Consider the following 20,417-nt stretch of genomic DNA (forward strand, 5'->3'; position numbering starts at 1 on the left):
GAGGAATGACCCAGACTCTAGGGCTATACTCACAGGTAGTGTCTGTGAGTATTTTACTGATGTGAAATACATAAAGGATGCTCTTTTAATGATGTCAGAGGGACAGAGACATGAACATCTGAGACATTTAATGTCTAAAGCCACATTTGCAACTAGAATTTGATATTCTACCTGAAATAATTTCAACTCTCCTCTTCCCATCTACTCAATCAGCTCTGTTTGCCCTCAGATTACAAGTAACCTCCAAGATAATTGTCTAATTATCCAATCTTCCTTGTTCACAACCTCTTCTCTAGGAAGGCATGAAGTCATATCAGTTATAAGTATATCCAACCATATGGGGACAGACATAAGCATGGGTGAATGGAGGGAGGAAAAAAATACTGAATGTGTGAAGGTATTCTGTGGAAAATTCTCCCAATTAACAGACATGTAAAATTTTAAATTGAGGAACTATTCATCTTCTTTGCTCACTTTTATTCTCTAATGTTTTTCAAAAAATATTACTTATCAAATCATTACTGAACAAAATGAGAAGTAAAAAGGTGAAAATTATAGAAACATATTTTCTAACAATTATGCCACCCAGCCAATAATTCTAAGTAATAAGCACTTGAAATATTACAGTCTCTACTTATCTTACATGCCAAGGACATTTAAGCGAATGGTAAAAGTTACATAAAGAAATGTCCATATATCTGATTTGGGAGGATCTAGGGAAGAAAATCTGCATGGAATTGCTGAAGCCTGAGTACTGGCAAATGTGTCTTTGCCATCTCCCTTCACTTATGCACCTTCTGCAACTCACTGATGCTGGCCTGTCTGCTCTTGAATCTTGAAAAACAAGGATTAATATGACTTTTGATTTTGGTATCCCACTCAGGTTCACTGAGTCAGTGACTGAAAGTCTAGTGTGAGCAACATTTCAAGAAGAGCCGTATGCCTCCACTGATTTTATCAAGCAGAGACCCAATACCATCTGGCTCTTACCTTTGAACTTACACATAAAAGTTAAAAAGAAAAAGATGCAAACAAACAAAAAAACTATCTTCATACAGTAATTTCGTGGAATTTTTATTCTTCACAAAAGTAGCTAAATCTACTTGTACTACAGACTGAAATATGTAGAAGGTGGATATTGGGTCATATTCACCACTATATTTCCAAAAAGAAAAGACATAAAGGTAGAGAAGTAATAGAAATCACATGATTTCCATGCGCAAACATGCTCCAAAAGATGGTTAATTAGAAATTAATTTTTGATACATATAATTTATTTTGTTTTGATGTCTATAATTGATTTTATTAATTATTATTTTAATTGTACATATTTATGGTGTACAGTGAGGTCTCTAGCTAGATACATGTATACAATGTGTGGTCATCAAATCAAGGTTCTTAGCATGGGAAAGCGTTATTAGAGATACAACAACTAGGTTTCATTTGCCAGTACACTCCCCATTGTCAGCATTCAGAAATTTTCTATTTATCCTTTTGATTGCCATCTGGTTGGGATTTCTCCCTGGTCAACAGACACAACCATACCTAATGGTACTCAAGGAATTGCTCCACCCTCCTTTGGTTTGCCTTCTAAGAACATTTCCTACAATATACCAGAAATTGCCAAGCCAAAGAAAAGCAGGTGTGAGAATCAACACAGACTGAATTATTGGGGGAAGCTGCAATTTTTTTGGAAGAGAGGAAGGAAATTTTCTTAGCCAAGTTTTACTGCAATAATATTTTATGATATTACAAAATATAAGTGAATGGATTATAAGAATTTACCTATTTCCTACTCATGTAACTCAATTGACTACAGAAGGTAAGCTCCAGGTTCTGGGCTAGGTTCAAGTCTAAGCTTGGGTCCTTTCCATTTGTCTTCAATTTAAAAGAACAATCTTAAAGTGAGTTTGCATCCCTCCTCCAAGGTGCAAATGGTACATAATGGCTGATATGAATATGAAATGTCTTAGAAACTTCCTCCCTTGCAAAAGAATCCATTGGCAAACTAAGTCACATGGTCAATTTCATTATTACAATGGGGAAGTACAGTTATTTCATGAGATCAAGGAGAAAGCTGAATATTCAAATCTATTAAATGAAGAATTTGACCTGCTCAGCAATGGGTTAATGATATGTGAATGCAGCTGATAACTAACCATTACCTGTTGTGGCTCATCAGGAATTCTATTAACGGATTAATCTGGGTGAAGCCTTGCTTATTTCAGATGCATAATAACATCTTAAAAGCCAAGATACTCACTCTTGTTTCTCTGGCCTTATTTACGATGAACACTAAAATACTGGACTACTAGGGTCAGGGCATGAAGGACTAACTATGCTTGTTTACCATCAAAATATCTACCAACTAGAATGGAGTTGAGAGGATAATGGGATCATTGAGAACACCTAATATTTAAACAGAATACCCCAATAACAACATTCTCATTCTAATGACATTCAAGATTGTTTATATCACACTAATTACCTGGTGAAGGGGCACAAGGACTGAACTGAGAGCAGCTCATTACCTTTGGAAGAAGAGAAGTCTCATTCCTTAATATTTCCATGCTCTCCCCAAACAGGTGGCTGCCCTAGAAATTATAGCTTTCTCTACAAATGTCACTAATGTGATGATGACGGCTTAGGCTAGAGGAATAGAATGGGTAGCTGACAGCAGATAAGTCTTTTGAAGAAATGGAACACTGAAAATAGAGTTAGAAAAAGGCAAATATAGACTGGCCTGGAGGAGTCACCTTCACTCCCTAATCAGAGCAGGTTCATGTTGGGTTACCAGTGATGGTTCTCTTTCCCTCAAATCCTACTGAAAACAGGAAAAAAAGACAGCAGATCACGAGGTCCAGTTGGCAGACCAGAGAGACACTTGCAGTTGCAGGGATGATGACAGGAGGTAGGCAGTTGTCTGGATCCCAGAGGCTTAGGGATGCAGCTGCACTGGATGAAAATCCTTGATTCTGCTCTGGTGTTAGTCCTTGGTAAGCACCATAGACAGACATTTGGGTGCTGAGGTCTTGTGTGGATCCTGCTTTCTCCTGTGATATAGTAGCTATGAACAAAACCTCTCTGTCCACCTCTATACCAATGTGTCAATTTTGATTTTGTGAGATCTTTGGCTCTCAAGAAATGAAAAGAAAGATCTGTCATTCCAAAACAATTTATTTCTCTTTTCAGTGGTACTGGGGAGGGCTTGGAGTGAGCATTTTCCAACAGTGAAAGCTGTTATCTAGTCACAAATTTAAAATTTCTTCCACTTAAAATGCACAATCCCTGACAGGTTAGAGGATCACAGCCATGCCACCTTGGTGGATCTGAGAATCAATCAGAATTCAACCTCATTTTCCCCCACACAGCATCCTTTGTGCTAGAATAAAATCCCTCTCCACCTCCAGTGAGAGTGAGGAAATCTCACAAGTGTGTAAGCCCTGAGTACTCCCCCTATTTAGGTCAAAGTTCTGGAAATATCAAAGAATATTCTAAGGTGGTAGAGAAATAGACACACGTGTTTAACTGCTGAACCTGTTAAATCCAGAACTCTGGCAGTTAATAACCAGGGATTCTCGAAAGTGGACTGTTTTTCTTTTACAGGTCCAAGAAGAACTGCTTACTGAGGGATTTAGAGAGAAATCTGAGGCAATAAATAAAGACATGAATCGACTAAGAGAGGAGATTGAAACATGTAAAAAGAAGACACCCTCAATGTTTTCACAGATTCTTGATATAGCTGGCACTGTTTTCCTTGCAATACTCCCTGGGGCTGGTAAAAGTAGTCAGTGTAGGGATGAAAATGATCAGTGATATTACTGAGAAATATGAGGATAGGAAATTATAAAATGAGGCATCTTTCATTTTAATAGCATTTTACTGTTGTTCCTTTTAAAGGAGTTGTGTCATATCAGTTTCATTCAAGAAAATTTTAAAAATAAAAAGTAGTTATCAAAGAATATTAGAGTTTATCTCTAAGAGAAACAATTTTAATTAAAGAAATGAGAAACAACAAAGACAATATTAAATGATTTATAGAAAAGACTTAAAGCATAAAACTAAATAACAATGTGAAGAAAATATTTGAGATTCATACTTTAGTCATGGAAATTATTTAAGTCATGATAAGCTCTTGTAGGAAGTGACCAACAACCACATTGGTTAAATAGAAAGAAACATGAGAAAATTTTATTTTACTATTAAAACTAATATGCAAAATAAAACTGGGAAGTACATAATTTTGCCTTCTTAATGGGTAGTGAAGAAAAGTTTTAATAATATACATCAAAAATTAAAATGCATATTCTTCTGATCTATCAATTCCACAAATAGGAAATTCTCTTATGTATCTCTTTGCCCATTTGAAAATGATAATTGTAGTGGTTTACTCATTTCAAGGTCATGATAATTACAAAAGACTGGGAGCAACTTAAAGTCTCTTTGTGAGGTACTCATAAGGTAAATCATAGGACACATTTTCATAATAATACTCTATAATCATTTAAAAAAATGAGGGAGTTGTATGTGTAGGTGAACATTTTCAACTTACATCTTGAATGAAAGAAAAATGTAGAAAGTGTGAATACTCACTACCATTTAATTTATAAAATAATGAAAATATACATATGTTATAACCTACCTGTGGAAAATACAAAATAAACTAGTATAAGTATCATAACAGGAAGGCACCTGTTTAGTTGAGGTGAAAGAGGAGAGCAAAACTAACTTTACACTATATATATATATTCTTCCATGCTTTGAACACTTTGAATGGAAGTTTTACATTCAAACAAAGATGAATACAATTGGAAAAATTCAAAATGAAATAATACATATTTGGTAAATTCCCAGGGCAGAATGAAAGTATTTAATACTACTAGAAATAGCAAAATTCATCTTGACTAGAAAAGACTACTCCTAAGAACAAGGAACTAGAGAGCATAAGACATCCTGATTTTTTTTTTTTTTTGATTTTCATTATGACCTTTCAATAAGGTTTAAACATCTTTTCCCCAGAATATGCTTTATAAGTCTGAAACTTGAAATTAGGTTTAAGGAGAACTGGATCCAAGAGTTGCAACCATTGAATCCTTTTGTCAAGTGTTACCCTGACCTTGATCCCCTTCCAACCTTACTCCAACTCTTTTCCTGTGGATTGCTTTCTCCATGATGGCTTTAAATTAAAATTGTTTCCAGATAAAGTAGATTTATTGTCTGAAGATCAGTTTGGAAATATTGGTTAAAAACAACTTACTTTGAGGTCCATTTAGTGTGCTTTCTTCTGGAAAAAACAAATGCATCATGATAAAACCTCAGAAGAGTATATACTCAAAGTTTACAGGATTGTCAGCTAATTGAAGGAATCTTTTTTTATTTTGCTGTGTTTTTCTGTATTATGAATTTATTTTCAATGAAGTGGGTTTTTTTTACTAATAGAAATATGAAGAGAAATGAAGAGTTTTCCACTTAAAAAGGAAAAGATTTATTTGAAGACACAATTTCTGCATAACTTCTAAAACTTCTAAAAAAATTGGATATGGCTCTTTAACCAGTCACTAACTTGTTAGACCAGTTGTTATTTGATTAATATGAAATAACTATGTACAAGACTGACATGTAAGAGTTCAATTGGGCACAGATCAGTTATTTACATAACCATGTACATAATGGTGTTTAGACAGAAAAGTTTGCTTGGAAAGAGGGATTGTACTGGGCCTCATACTGGGAGAGAAACCAGGGTTATGGCAGCCAATGGAGCTAGAAAAGGTGCTTTATCCTGCTCACAAATTAGAGAGACAAAAGTTGATGACAATAGCAGCTTGGAACTTGTGTGGGATGTTATTTATTCCTGCAACTTACCTCAGCTAATTACAATAAACAGCATGCTGTATGTTTGGATGTTGATCCCAGTTTATGCCCATGGGTGACTAAAAAGCATGTGAATTGTCCTAATCTGGAGGAATCACCTGGACAGGTGGTTATATGGGAGGTTTGTCTGTGAATCAATAAAGAAGCATTTGTTAACTGACACAAGGATTGATATAAATGATAAAGTCTGTGGGGTCTAGAGTGTGGGATGGGCCAGGAGAAGGAACAGCACCTGATACCCTTCTATGAAGAAGGCATGAGGAATGGCAGGCCTGGAAGCTCAGGCCAGCTGTGCCCTGCTCAGGGCGAGAACCTGCTGCCTCCCCAGACCCCACTCTGGAGAGGATTCTGCCCAGATCTCATTTCAAAGCCAGAGTCTGCTGTACATCTGAGCCATTGCTGTCCCCACTGTTTCATATAAATTTACATATAAATGTCACAAAAAGATTCAAATTTCCCTGGAGCTATTTTTGGTTTGCTTGAGAGGAACATAAATTTCATTAGTTTGAAGGAAATGCCACTGATTTTGTTAGTATTATTCCTTTTTCAAAGCAGTCTGGCCCTATTTTCACTTTCAATTTCATGTATAAGAAGAAATTAAAATTTCAATTTGTGTCTTTTTTTTTTAAATTTTTTATTGTGGGTTGTTCAAAACATTACAAATTTCTTGACATATCATATTCCACACTTTGATTCAAGTGGGTTATGAACTCCCACCTTCACCCCATACACAGATTGCAGAATCACATCAGTTACACATCCATTGATTTACATATTGCCATACTAGTGTCTGTTGTGCTCCGCTGCCCTTCCCATCCTCCACCCTCCCCCCTCCCAACCTCTCCCCTCCCCTCCCCTCCTCTCTCTCTACCTCCTCCACTGTATAACCCTGAGGGTCACCTTCCATTACCATGCAATTTCCCTTCTCTCTCCCTTTCCCTCCCACCTCTCATCCCTGTTAAATGTTAATCTTCTTCTCCTGCTCTTCGTCCCTACTCTGATCTTAGTTACTCTCCTTATATCAAAGAAGACATTTGGCATTTGTTTTTTAGGGATTGGCTAGCTTCACTTAGCATAATCTGCTCTAATGCCATCCATTTCCCTGTAAATTCTATGATTTTGTCATTTTTTAATGCAGAGTAATACTCCATTGTGTATAAATGCCACATTTTTTTTATCCATTCGTCTATTGAAGGGCATCTAGGTTGGTTCCACAGTCTTGCTATTGTGAACTGTGCTGCTATGAACATCGATGTAGCAGTGTCCCTGTAGCATGCTCTTTTTAGGTCTTTAGGGAATAGACCAAGAAGGGGAATAGCTGGGTCAAATGGTGGCTCCATTCCCAGCTTTCCAAGAAATCTCCATACTGCTTTCCAAATTGGCTGCACCAATCTGCAGTCCCACCAGCAATGTACAAGTGTACCCTTTTCCCCACATCCTCGCCAGCACTTGTTGTTGTTTGACTTCCTAATGGCTGCCAATCTTACTGGAGTGAGATGGTATCTTAGGGTGGTTTTGATTTGCATTTCTCTGACAGCTAGAGATGTTGAGCATTTTTTCATGTACTTGTTGATTGACGGTATGTCCTCCTCTGAGAAGTGTCTGTTCAGGTCCTTGGCCCATTTGTTGATTGGGTTGTTTGTTCTCTTATTGTCTAATTTTTTGAGTTCTTTGTATACTCTGGATATTAGGGCTCTATCTGAAGTGTGAGGAGTAAAGATTTGTTCCCAGGATGTAGGCTCCCTATTTACCTCTCTTATTGTTTCTTTTGCTGAGAAAAAACTTTTTAGTTTGAGTAAGTCCCATTTGTTGATTCTAGTTATTAACTTTTGTGCTATGGGTGTCCTATTGAGGAATTTGGAGCCCGACCCCACAGTATGTAGATCGTAGCCAACTTTTTCTTCTATCAGACGGCACGTCTCTGATTTGATATCAAGCTCCTTGATCCATTTTGAATTAACTTTTGTGCATGGCGAGAGAAAGGGATTCAGTTTCATTTTGTTGCATATGGATTTCCAGTTTTCCCAGCACCATTTGTTGAAGATGCTATCCTTCCTCCATTGCATGCTTTTAGCCCCTTTATCAAATATAAGGTAGTTGTAGTTTTGTGGATTGGTTTCTGTGTCCTCTATTCTGTACCATTGGTCCACCCGCCTGTTTTGGTACCAGTACCATGCTGTTTTTGTTACTATTGCTCTGTAGTATAGTTTGAAGTCTGGTATCGCTATACCGCCTGATTCACACTTCCTGCTTAGCATTGTTTTTGCTATTCTGGGTCTTTTATTTTTCCATATGAATTTCATGATTGCTTTCTCTATTTCTACAAGAAATGCCGTTGGGATTTTGATTGGCATTGCATTAAACCTATAGAGAACTTCTGGTAATATCGCCATTTTGATGATGTTAGTTCTGCCTATCCATGAACAGGGTATATTTTTCCATCTTCTAAGATCTTCTTCTATTTCTCTCTTTAGGGTTCTGTAGTTTTCATTGTATAAGTCTTTCACCTCTTTTGTTAGGTTGATTCCCAAGTATTTTATTTTTTTTGAAGATATTGTGAATGGAGTGGTTGTCCTCATTTCCATTTCAGAGGATTTGTCGCTGATATACAGGAATGCCTTTGATTTATGCGTGTTGATTTTATATCCTGCCACTTTGCTGAATTCATTTATTAGCTCTAATAGTTTCTTTGTAGAGCCTTTTGGGTCTGCTAGGTATAGAATCATATCATCTGCAAATAGTGATAATTTAAGTTCTTCTTTTCCTATTTTTATGCCTTTAATTTCTTTCGTCTGTCTAATTGCTCTGGCCAGTGTTTCGAGAACTATGTTGAACAGAAGTGGAGAGAGAGGGCATCCCTGTCTTGTTCCAGATTTTAGAGGGAATGCCTTCAGTTTTTCTCCATTCAGAATGATGCTAGCCTGAGGCTTAGCATAGATTGCTTTTACAATATTGAGGTATGTTGCTGTTATCCCTAGTTTTTCTAGAGTTTTGAACATAAAGGGATGCTGTACTTTGTCGAATGCTTTTTCCGCATCTATCGAGATGATCATATGGTTCTTATTTTTAAGTCTATTGATGTGGTGAATAACATTTATTGATTTCCGTATATTGAACCAGCCTTGCATCCCAGGGATGAATCCTACTTGATCATGGTGTACAATTTTTTTGATATGTTTTTGTATCCGATTCGCCAGAATTTTATTGAGGATTTTTGCATCTAGGTTCATTAGAGATATTGGTCTGTAGTTTTCTTTCTTTGAAGTGTCTTTGTCTGGTTTAGGTATCAGGGTGATGTTGGCCTCATAGAATGAATTTGGAAGTTCTCCCTCCTTTTCTATTTCCTGAAGTAGCTTGAAAAGTATTGGTATTAGTTCTTCTTTAAAGGTTTTGTAAAATTCTGCTGTATACCCATCCGGACCTGGGCTTTTCTTAGTTGGTAGTCTTTTTATGGTTTCTTCTATTTCCTCAATTGATATTGGTCTGTTTAGGTTTTCTATATCCTCCTGACTCAATCTGGGCAGATCATATGACTTAAGAAATTTATCTATGCCTTCACTATCTTCTAATTTATTGGAGTATAAGGATTCAAAATAGTTTTTGATTATCTTCTGTATTTCTGAAGTGTCTGTTGTGATATTGCCTTTTTCATCCCGTATGCTAGTAATTTGAGTTCTCTCTCTTCTTCTCTTCGCTAGCATCGCTAAGGGTCTGTCGATTTTGTTTATTTTTTCAAAGAACCAACTTTTAGTTTTGTCAATTTTTTCAATTGTTTCTTTTGTTTCGATTTCATTAATTTCAGCTCTGATTTTAATTATTTCTTGCCTTCTACTTCTTTTGCTGTTGTTTTGCTCTTCTTTTTCAAGGATTTTGAGATGAAGTATGAGATCATTTATTTGTTGGTTTTTTCTTTTTTTAAGGAATGAACTCCAAGCAATGAATTTTCCTCTTAGAACTGCTTTCAATGTGTCCCATAGATTCCGATATGTTGTGTCTGTGTTTTCATTTATCTCTAAGAATTTTTTAATTTCCTCCTTGATGTCTTCTATAACCCATTGATCATTCAGTAACCTATTGTTCATTCTCCAAGTGATGTATGCTTTTTCCTTCCTTCTTTTATCGTTGATTTTCAGTTTCATTCCATTATGATCAGATAAGATGCATGGTATTATCTCTACTCCTTTATATTGTCTAAGAGTTGCCCTGTGACATAATATATGATCTATTTTTGAGAAGGATCCATGTGCTGCTGAGAAAAAAGTGTAACTGCTTGATGTTGGGTGGTATACTCTATATATGTCAATTAGGTCTAGGTTATTAATAGTGTTATTGAGTTCTATAGTTTCCTTATTCAACTTTTGTTTGGAAGATCTGTCCAGTGGCGAGAGACGTGTGTTGAAGTCTCCCATGATTATTGTATGGTGGTCTATTAGACTCTTGAACTTGAGAAGAGTTTGTTTGATGAACATAGCTGCACCATTGTTTGGGGCATAAATATTTATGATTGTTATGTCTTGTTGGTGTATGGTTCCCTTAAGCAGTATGTAGTGTCCCTCTTTATCTCTTTTGATTAACTTTGGCTTGAAATCTATTTTATTTGGTATGAGTATGGACACGCCTGCTTGTTTCCGAAGTCCATATGAGTGATATGATTTTTCCCAACCTTTCACCTTCAGCCTATGTATGTCTTTTCCTATCAAATGCGTCTCCTGTAGGCAGCATATTGTTGGGTCTTGTTTTGTGATCCATTCTACTAGCCTGTGTCTCTTAATTGGTGAGTTTAAGCCATTAACATTTAGGGTTATTATTGAGATATGGGTTGTTCTTCCAGCCATATTTGTTTATTTCTGTTACTAAACATTGTTTGTTTTCCTCTTTGTTTATTTCCCCCCCCCTTTACTGTCCTACCTCCCACTGTTGGTTTTCATTGTTATTTTCCATTTCCTCTTCCTGTAATGCTTTGGCGAGGATGTTTTGAAGAGATGGTTTTCTAGCTGCGAATTCTTTAAACTTTTGTTTATCGTGGAAGGTTTTAATTTCATCCTCCATCCTGAAGCTTAATTTCGCTGGATACACAATTCTTGGTTGGAACCCATTTTCTTTCAGTGTTTGAAATATGTTATTCCAGGATCTTCTAGCTTTCAGAGTCTGTGTTGAAAGATCAGCTGTTATCCTGATTGGCTTACCCCTAAATGTAATCTGCTTCCTTTCTCTTGTAGCTTTTAAAATTCTCTCCTTATTCTGTATGTTGGGCATCTTCATTATAATGTGTCTAGGTGTGGATCTCTTATGATTTTGCACATTCGGCGTCCTGTAGGCTTCTAGGATTTGGGATTCTGTCTCATTCTTCAAGTCTGGGAAGTTTTCTTGTATTATTTCATTGAATAGACTGCTCATTCCTTTGGTTTGGAGCTCTGTACCTTCCTGTATCCCAATGACTCTTAAGTTTGGTCTCTTAATGTTATCCCATATTTCTTGGATGTTCTGCTCATGGTTTCTTAACAGTCTTGCTGAGCTGTCTATGTTCTTTTCCAGTTGAAATACTTTGTCTTCATTGTCTGATGTTCTATCTTCTAAGTGTTCTACTCTGCTGGTAGTATTCTCCATTGAGTTTTTAAGTTGGTTTATTGCTTCCTGCATTTCTAGGATTTCTGATTGCTTGTTTTTTATAACCTCTATCTCCCTGTATAGTTGATCCTTTGCTTCCTGGATTTGTTTGCGTAATTCGTTGTCGAAGTGATCTTTCATTGTCTGATTTTGCTGTCTAATGTCTTCCTTGATACTCCAGATCATCTGAAGCATGTATATCCTGAATTCTTTATCTGACATTCCATCTGCTGCAGCTGTTACCTCTTCTAAAGTTGCGTTGACCTGCATTGCTTGTGGTCCTTTCTTTCCTTGTCTTTTCATACTGCTTGCGTATCTTTCCTGCAGGTGCGGGCGGCGGCTCTGCTCTCTCCTTATTCCAATTGGGGTGTCGTGGCTACCACGCCGGCAGGTCACTGGGCCTGTTCTGGGAGCTGGCGGCGACTCTGTTCTGCCCCTACTCCAATTGGGGTGACGAGTGTACCACGCCGGCAGGCCACCGGGCCTGATCCGCCGGTCGGTTGCAGGTTTGCCTACCCTGCAGGCGCGGGCGGCGGCTCTACTCTGCCCCTACTCCAAATGGGGTGACGTGTCTGTCGTACCGGCAGGCCACTGGGCCTGTCCCGCTGGTCGGTTGCAGATCTGCCCACCTTTCGGGCACGGGTGGAGGCTCTGCTCTGCCCCTCCTCCAATTGGGGTGTCGTGACTACCCCGCCTGCAGGACGCTGGGCCTGTTCCTGGCACGGGAGGCGACTCTGCTCTGTCACTACTCCAATTAGGGTGGTGTTTGTACCACGCCGGCAGGCTCCTGGGCCTGATCCGCCGGTCTCTTGTAGGTCTGCCTACCTTGGAGGCACGGGCGGCGGATCTGTCCTGACCCTCCTACCACGCCTGTGGACCCCTGGGCCTGATCTGCAGGTTGATCACTGGTCTGCTCACCCTGCGGGCACGGGTGGCGGTTCCGCTCCGCCCCCACTCCAATTGGGGTCACGTGACCACCACACCGGCAGGGCCTGATCTGGGCGTGGGAGAAGGATCTGCTCTGCCCCTACTCCAGTTGGGGTGACGTGTGTACCACACTGGCAGGCCACTGGGCCTGACCCGCCAGGCTGTCACAGGTCTGTTTACCTTGCAAGCGCGAAGGGCGGCTCTGCCCTGCCCCTCCTACCACGCCCATGTACTACTCGGTCGTGGGTCTGCCCACCTGGCGGGTGTGGGTAGCGGCTCCGCTCCGCCCCCTCTCCAATTGGGGTCACACGGTCACCACACTGGCGAGCCGCTGGGCCTGCTCCGGGCGCTGGCGGCGGCCCGGCTCCTCCCCTCTGGCTCGAGGACAAATTGAGGAGACTCGGGTGACTGTGCCTCACACCCCCTACCAGGAGACCAACTGCTTATGTCACCGCTGGTATTGATGAAGATCTCTCCTCCGCCGCTTTCTGCTGACATCAGATCTCTGCCATGTTGGTATCCTATGCGAATGGCAGCATTTCGTTCCCCTTGCCGGGCAACCAAAGCAATGGGTGAGTCCTGACCGGCCCTCAGCAGGACCCGGACCGAGACGCAGTTTCCGCGGGCTCCTAGCCCCGGTCCAGGGAAGTTCCGGGAGCCGGAACTCGGCCGCTCCATGCTCGGTGTAAGCTCCTATAAGTGTAAGCTCCAAGAAGCAGTCCCCGCGGGCTCAGTTCCGGGAGCCAGAATTCGGCTGCTTAGTGCTTGGTGTATGCTCTGATAGTAGCAGGGTCCAAGAAGCAGCCTCCGCAGGCTCCGCAGCCCTGAGCCAGGGCGGTTCCGGGACGGTTCCGGGAGCCAGAACTCGGCCGCCCCGCGCTCGGTGTTGGCTCCGATAAGATCAGATTCTAAGAAGCACCCAGGCGCTGAACCCTAGCAATCTGTCTGCAAGCCGCAGGCGAATTGCAGCCTGAAATTACCTGTTCTATGGCTGAATGAGCTGCGGTCAGTCGAAAACAGGGAAGGTGACGTCAGTTTACCAACATGGTGGCTGCTGGCCTCCTCTGTGGTCTGACCGGTGTGGAGAACCGAGATGGACCGCTTCCTTCCCCCGTCTCGAACCCAGAATTCAGCCCTGAGTGCGGTGCTTGCGCGGCTGGCAGAAACTGCAGCGCTGTAACCCTGCGTCTCTATCCCAGCGCGTGTTGCAGACTCTAGCCCTCAATTTGTGTCTTAAATGGACCCTAGAAATTATTTCTTGGAAAATCTGGGAATAACTATGTTGTTTATTGTTTACAAAAACAGGAAGCTTCATTGAAAATAAAGGTTTAAAATGTTAAAGACAAGTGAGAACAAACTGGCAACCCTTCTTAGTGACAGCCTGTGAAAGAATCTTATTTGGGTTTGGGCTTTAAATCATCCAATGATTCAAAAATGACTGCAAATACCATGAGATGACTGATACATAGGACAGACACCAGATCTGACTTCATAACAAACATTAGGTTTGCCTGTTCATAAATATTGCATAAGTAGACTCACATAGTCTCTATTCTATTGTGTTCAGTGAGTCTGCTCAACATTATGATCGAGTTGTTTATCCATTTTGTTTGATGTAACTAGAGCTTGGCAATTTCCATTGCTATAAATCTTTCCATTTAACCAATATACCACAATTTGTTTACTTATCAATGGTGGATGGATGCTTAAAATGCTTTCACTTTAGAGCTAGTATACATATTCTTGCTATTGTTATTCTCAGTAAGTTTTATGTGTGTACAGGAAAAACATATCCATCAGATGTATAGTTACATATCAAATGGGCATTCAAAGAGTCCATTTATTTACCTTAGGAGATAATTCAAATCATTAAGTTGTCCAATGTGTACTTTAACCCCAAATTATAACACTTTCTAAAACAGAAATAGTTTTCAGGGGGATAAAGATTTGTGTATACTTAATAATTTTACCTCTTTATATGGAATCTATTAGTTGGAAATGATGTACAATAGAAACTAGCAAAATAATGACTGGAATAATCTTTACTATAACTAAAATTTGTGATTAAACCATTTCTGAAGTATCTAGAGAAGCAGAAGCTGATGTACAGAGGACAAGAGGAACAGAACAGAGAGAAAGAAATAAATGGGATGGAAGAAAGTATTTACATTCTGCCAAACTTCCATAATATGGAGAATGTCCTTTTAATAACCAGAATCCAGGCCATTTTGGAACCTAACCCTTAGAGAGACTTGGGGGATCCTGAAATCAGGGAATTCACAGCCTTGGATACTTCCTGGTGTCCACATCATTCTCTCTCTCTCTCTCTCTCTCTCTCTCTCTCTCTCTCTGCACTAATGCTGGTTCTAAAGGCTTCGGAGGAATAATAATAAGCAGTAAAAATGTAAATAAATAGCTTTTATCAAATAGTCATATTGATCTATTACTAAAGTCAACATTTTAAAACTTCTTAATCTACAAGGACCATCTCTGACAAGTTTTAAAAACATATATGAGGAGCACTTTTTGCAGTAAAAGTTAATGACAATCTATTGAGGTATGTCAATACCACAAATCAGATATCATGGACCACAGAGGAAGGTCAAAGGTATCTCTTTTTAAACTTCATGGTAGGATCTTTGAACCAATAGAGAAGATGTTCTCACTGACTCTTTTATTCATGGAATGATGAATGACCCAGACTCAAGGGCTATACTCACAGGTAGTGTATGTCACCATTACTGATTTGACATAAGCAAAGGATGCTCTTTTAATGGAGTCAGAGGGACAGAGATACAGACATCTGTGAAATTAATGTCTAAACCCACATTTGCAACTAGAACTTGATATTCTGTAAACTCTGCTTAGAATAATTTTCACTCTCCCCTTCCCACCTACTCAACCAGGTCTATTCTGCCCTCAGATTACATGTAACCTCCAAGAGATACTTTGTCTACTTACCCAATCCTCCTTATCCACAACTTCTTCTCCAGGGAGGCAGGATGTCATATCAGGTTATAAATATGTCCTACTATGGACATAAGTATGTATGCACTAAAAGAGGAAAAAAACAATGAATGTATGGAGCTATTCTGTGGAAAATTCTCCCCATCAACAGACATGTAAAATTTTAAAGTGGGGAAATGTTCATCATCTTGGCTCATTTGTTTTCTCTAATTATTTTAAGTTTTAAAAATCACTACTTTTCAAATCATTACTGAACAAAAAAAAAGGAAAAAATTGAAAATCATGGAAACATCTTTTCCAACTATTATGCAACCCAAACAATGACTTCTAAGGAATAAGCACTTGAAATATTACAGTCTCTAGTTATCTTATTTGCCAAGGACCTTTAAGCCAATGATAAAAGGTATATAAACAAGTATCCATATGTCTGACTTGGGAGGATCTAGAAAATAAAATTTGCATGGAATTGCTGAAGACTAAGGTAATGGCAAATGTGTCCTTTCCATCTCCCTTCTTCATGTACCTTCTGCAAGCCACTGATACTGGCTTGCCTGCTTTACTGAATCTTGAAAAGTCAAGATTGCTATGACTTTTGATTTTGGTGTCCTAATTAGGTTCACTGAGTCAGTTACCATATATCTAGCGTGAGTCACATTTCAAGAAGAGCCTTATGCCTCCACTGATTTTTATCAAGCAGAAACCCAATACCAATCTGGCTCTTGCCTTTGGCCTTATGCATAAAAGTTAACAAAGGAAAAAGATACAAACAAACAACAACAACAACAACAACAACAAACTATCTTCATAAAGTAATTTCCTGTAATTTTTCTATTCTTTACAAAGGAAACTAAATCTACTTGTAATACATACTGAAATATGTGGAAGATATACATTGGGTCATATTCACCACTGTATCTCCAAAAACAAAAGAAATAAAGGAAGAAAAGTACCAGAAATTACGTGATTTCTATGCCCAAATATGCTCCAAATGATGATTAATTAAAAATGCATTTTTGGTACATAAAATTTATTTTATTTTGATTTCTATAACTTATTTTATTAATCAGTATTTTAATTGGACATATTTATGGGTACACAGTGGGGTCATTAGGTAGATACATGTATTCAATGTGTGATCATCAAATCAAGGTACTTAGCAGACAAAAACTTTATTATATAAACAACAGCCAGGTTTCATTTGCCAGTATACTCCCCAATGTCAGCATTAAGAAATTTTAAAGTTATCAAATTTAATTGCCATCAAGTGAGGATTCCTCCCTTATTAATAGACACAACCATAGTTGTTGGTACTCAATAAAGGATTGCTCCATCCTCCTTTGGTTTGTTTTCTATGAACATTTCCTACAACATTCCAGAAATTGCCAAGGCAAAGAAAAGCAGGAATGAGAATCTAGTCATCTGCCAAGACTGAATTGTTGGGGGAAGCTACAACTTTTTGGAAGAGAAACATGAAACTTTCTTAATCAGCTTTTGCTACAATAATATTGCATGATGACACACAATATAAGTGAATAGATTATAAGAATTCTTGCCTATTACTTGCTCTTGTAACTCAATTGGCTCCAGAAGGAAAGTTCCAGATTCTGGGTTAGGTTCTACTCTAACCTCTGTGTCCTTTACATTTGTGACCAATTAAAAAAAAAATAATCTTAAAGTGAGTTGATATCCATCCTCTGGGGGTGCAAATTGTACATAATGGGCTGATATGAATATAAAATGTCTAGAAACTCTGTCCCTTGCATAAACAATTTATTGGCAAACTAAGTCTCATCTGGTCAACCTTGTTATTCCAGTGGCAAAATATATTATTCTATGAGATCAAGAAAAAAACTGAATATTCAAATTATTTCCATGAAGTATTTGACCTGCTCAGAAGTGGGTTAATGATATGTGAATGCAGCTAATAACTAATCATTGCCTGTTGTGGCTCATCAAGGATTCTATTAACTGATTAATTTGGAAGGAGACTTGCTCATGTCAGATGCATAATAACATCTTGAAGGGCAAGGTACCCACCTTGTTTCTCTGGCCTTATTTTGGATGATGACTAATATAGTAGAAGTCTAAGGTCCAGGAGTCAAAGGGGTAACTACACTTTCTTTGCCATTAGAATACCTATCAACTAAGATTAAGGTAGAGGATAATGGGATCGTTGAGAACACATAGTACTTGAACAGAGCACACCAATAACAACATTCTCATTCCTAATGACATTCAACATTGTATATATCATACTAATTACGTGGTGAGGGGGCACAAGGACCCAACTGAGAGCAGCTCATTCCTTAAGATTTCCAGGCTCTTCTTCAACAGCTGGCTGCCCGAGAAATTATTGCTTTGTCTACAAATTCTCACCATTGTAATGATGACAGCTTAGGCTACAGGAACAGAATGGGCAGCTGACAGCAGATGAGTGTTTTGAAGAAAGGGAACACTAAAAAAAAAGTTAGAGGAAAAAATAGACTGGCCTGGAGGAGTCACCTTCACTCCCTAATCAGAAGAGGTTCATGTCAGGCCACCAGTGCAGTTTCTCTTTCCCCCAAAGCCTACTGAAAACAGGAAAAAAAGAGAGGAGAGCATGGAGTTCAGCTGGCAGACCAGGGAGCCACTTGCTGTTGCAGGGACACACCTGGTGCTAGCTGTGGAAGTGCTTCTCTCTGCTGCTCCATCTGGGAGGTGACTGCTTCACCACAGACCTCTGAAAGGTAGTAGAGGGAGAGAGGCAGGAGGGGGTTATCCCTGATGTAGGCAGCTGTCCAGATCCCAGAGGCTTAGGGATCCAGCAGCACTGGATTAAAAATCCCTGATTCTGCTCTGGTGTTAGTCCTTGGAAAGCACCAGGGACAGACACTTAGATGCTGAGGTCTTGGGTGGATCCTGCTTTCTACTCTCACATAGCAGCTGTAGACAAACCCTCTCTGCCCACCTCTATACCAAAGTCTGTCAACTTTGATTTTGTGAGATCTTTGTCCCGCAAGGAATGAAAAGAAGGAGCTTTCATTCCAAAACAATTTATTTCCCTTTTCAGTGGTACTGGGGAGGGCTTGGAGTGAGTGCTTTTCAACAGTGAAATCTGGTTTCAAGTCACAGTGCTAAAAATTCTTCCACTTAAAAGGAACAATCCCTGCAAATGTGTAGAGGGAAGCCTCTGAGGGTGGCCTGGAGACAGTGCACATTGTCCACATGCAGACCACTCAGTGCGCATCAGGCCCCACACACTGACTCTCCCCAAGGGCTTCTTAATGCCCCCAGAAAGATGAGGGGCTTCCCCATCAGGCTCTGTGCAAGTCAGTGAACCCATTTCTCAGGGGACACAGAATGTCTTGAGTGGCTTGGTATCCTTGGGAGTGTGGTGACTCACCACTGATGTGGTATTGTGCCAACATCTGTTCTACTGGTAGCTTCTTTGGCAGGGGAAAGTTGTGCTGATGTGTGAGAAATGACAGAGCAACCTCAGATTCTGGTCCTCAGGGTTGAACTTCCCCACAACCAGGCATCTCATCTCACAGACTCCCTTCCCTGCCTCATCAGGAACAGTGTGAGACCTCAATGGTTAATGCAGGAAGAACTGAATGTAGTTTCGATTTCAGTGCTATTTATTTTTACTTGATTTTTGGCTGGTTATAATATCCTGCTTGGTTTTCAGCTTCTAAGAAGAACGGTTAGTTTTCTGAGGAGCCAGCTGAGGGTGAAACACAAGCAGTGAATAGAGTGACAACTTGTGCACTGATTGCCACAAACCTGCCAGGTGAGTTTGCTGCAGAACTGACCACCCATGAACTTGTCCCTCAACTAAAAACAACAATGATATCCACTCTGGGGTTCCCCAAGGGAAACTCCACTCTGGGGTTGCACTGGAGAGTACAGGAAGACCTTGGGGGCCACTGGCAGTGGTCCCAAGCCATTTGTCTAAAGGGCTCTGTGTACTCCCAGCTCAGCTGCTATCTCTGCAGAGGCAGCAGCCTGGGGAAGTGTGCTCCCTCCTCCTGTCCTCAGTGGTCTCCTGACTTATTCCTATACCTGCCCTCAACACAGTCCACGAGAACCTGCATTTTCTCTCATTTTCCTGGAGGCCTTACCTTATTCCTTTTTTATGTTCTTCTGAGGACTTCTCATTATCAGATAAAGGTTGATTATTTTGTTCAGTATCTGTTTCCCCAATGGAACAGAGATCCTTGAGACAGCAATTTGCATTCACTTACTAAGTTCCTTGATAATGGATCTCTAGAACAGTATCCAGCATGTGGCAAGTATTCAAAAAAATATTACTTGATTTAATGAGAGAAGAAATTCTTTTGTAATGCCTAATAATATTTCTAACCACAGTTCACCTCTACCATTTCTCCTTCTGCCTCCACTTACCCCCAAATGTTAATATTCTCAGGGCTCTGACATCAGTGCTTTGTTTTCCTCAATCTATTCTGAAAAATTTCAGACAATGCTTCTTGTATTCTGCCCATATTTTTATAATTGATGCATTATAGATGTACATAATAATGGCATTCATTGTTAAATATCTGTACATGCACACAATATAATAATATATTTGGGTCAATTTAACTCCGGAGCACTCTTCTTGACCTACTCAGTTTGACTTATTTTGCTTAACATAATGGTCTCATGTTCTATTCATTTTTCTGCAAATGACATTCATTTTTATGGCTAATTATACTCTCTTTATTCATTCATTTGTTGATGGATACCCAGGCTAGTTCCCTAGTTTGGCTGTTGTGAACTGTGCAGTTATCAATATGGTTATGGGTGTATCACTATAGCATGTTGTTGAGAGCCACAGCCCAAGGGGCCCCAGCAAACTTTCAGACTGCCAGCTGATGATTGGCTCACAGCGGCCCCAGCAACTTCTAACTGATTGGCTCCTCTGCGGTGATGCTCATTGGGCTGTTTCCCCGCCCTTTCAGACCACGGAGCTGCTCATTGGGGGACTTTTTTGGCTCCACCCACGAGACCCAGCCAATCCGCCTCAAGAGCAGGAGGAGTGGGGGAGGTTGAGAGGCTTGTGGGAA

The 20,417-nt window shown here is 39.7% G+C and overlaps 1 pseudogene; it reads left to right on the forward strand.

Moving 5' to 3' along the window:
* Positions 1-20,417, forward strand: part of LOC124091910 (guanylate-binding protein 3-like) — a 139,534-nt pseudogene that overhangs the window by 102,486 nt on the left and 16,631 nt on the right.

This window comes from Marmota monax, unplaced genomic scaffold (genome assembly GCF_021218885.2).
Source record: "Marmota monax isolate L192 unplaced genomic scaffold, Marmota_monax_Labrador192_F-V1.1 WCK01_AAM20220418_F8-fsc00046, whole genome shotgun sequence".
In the NCBI taxonomy this organism is placed as follows: Eukaryota; Metazoa; Chordata; class Mammalia; order Rodentia; family Sciuridae; genus Marmota; species Marmota monax.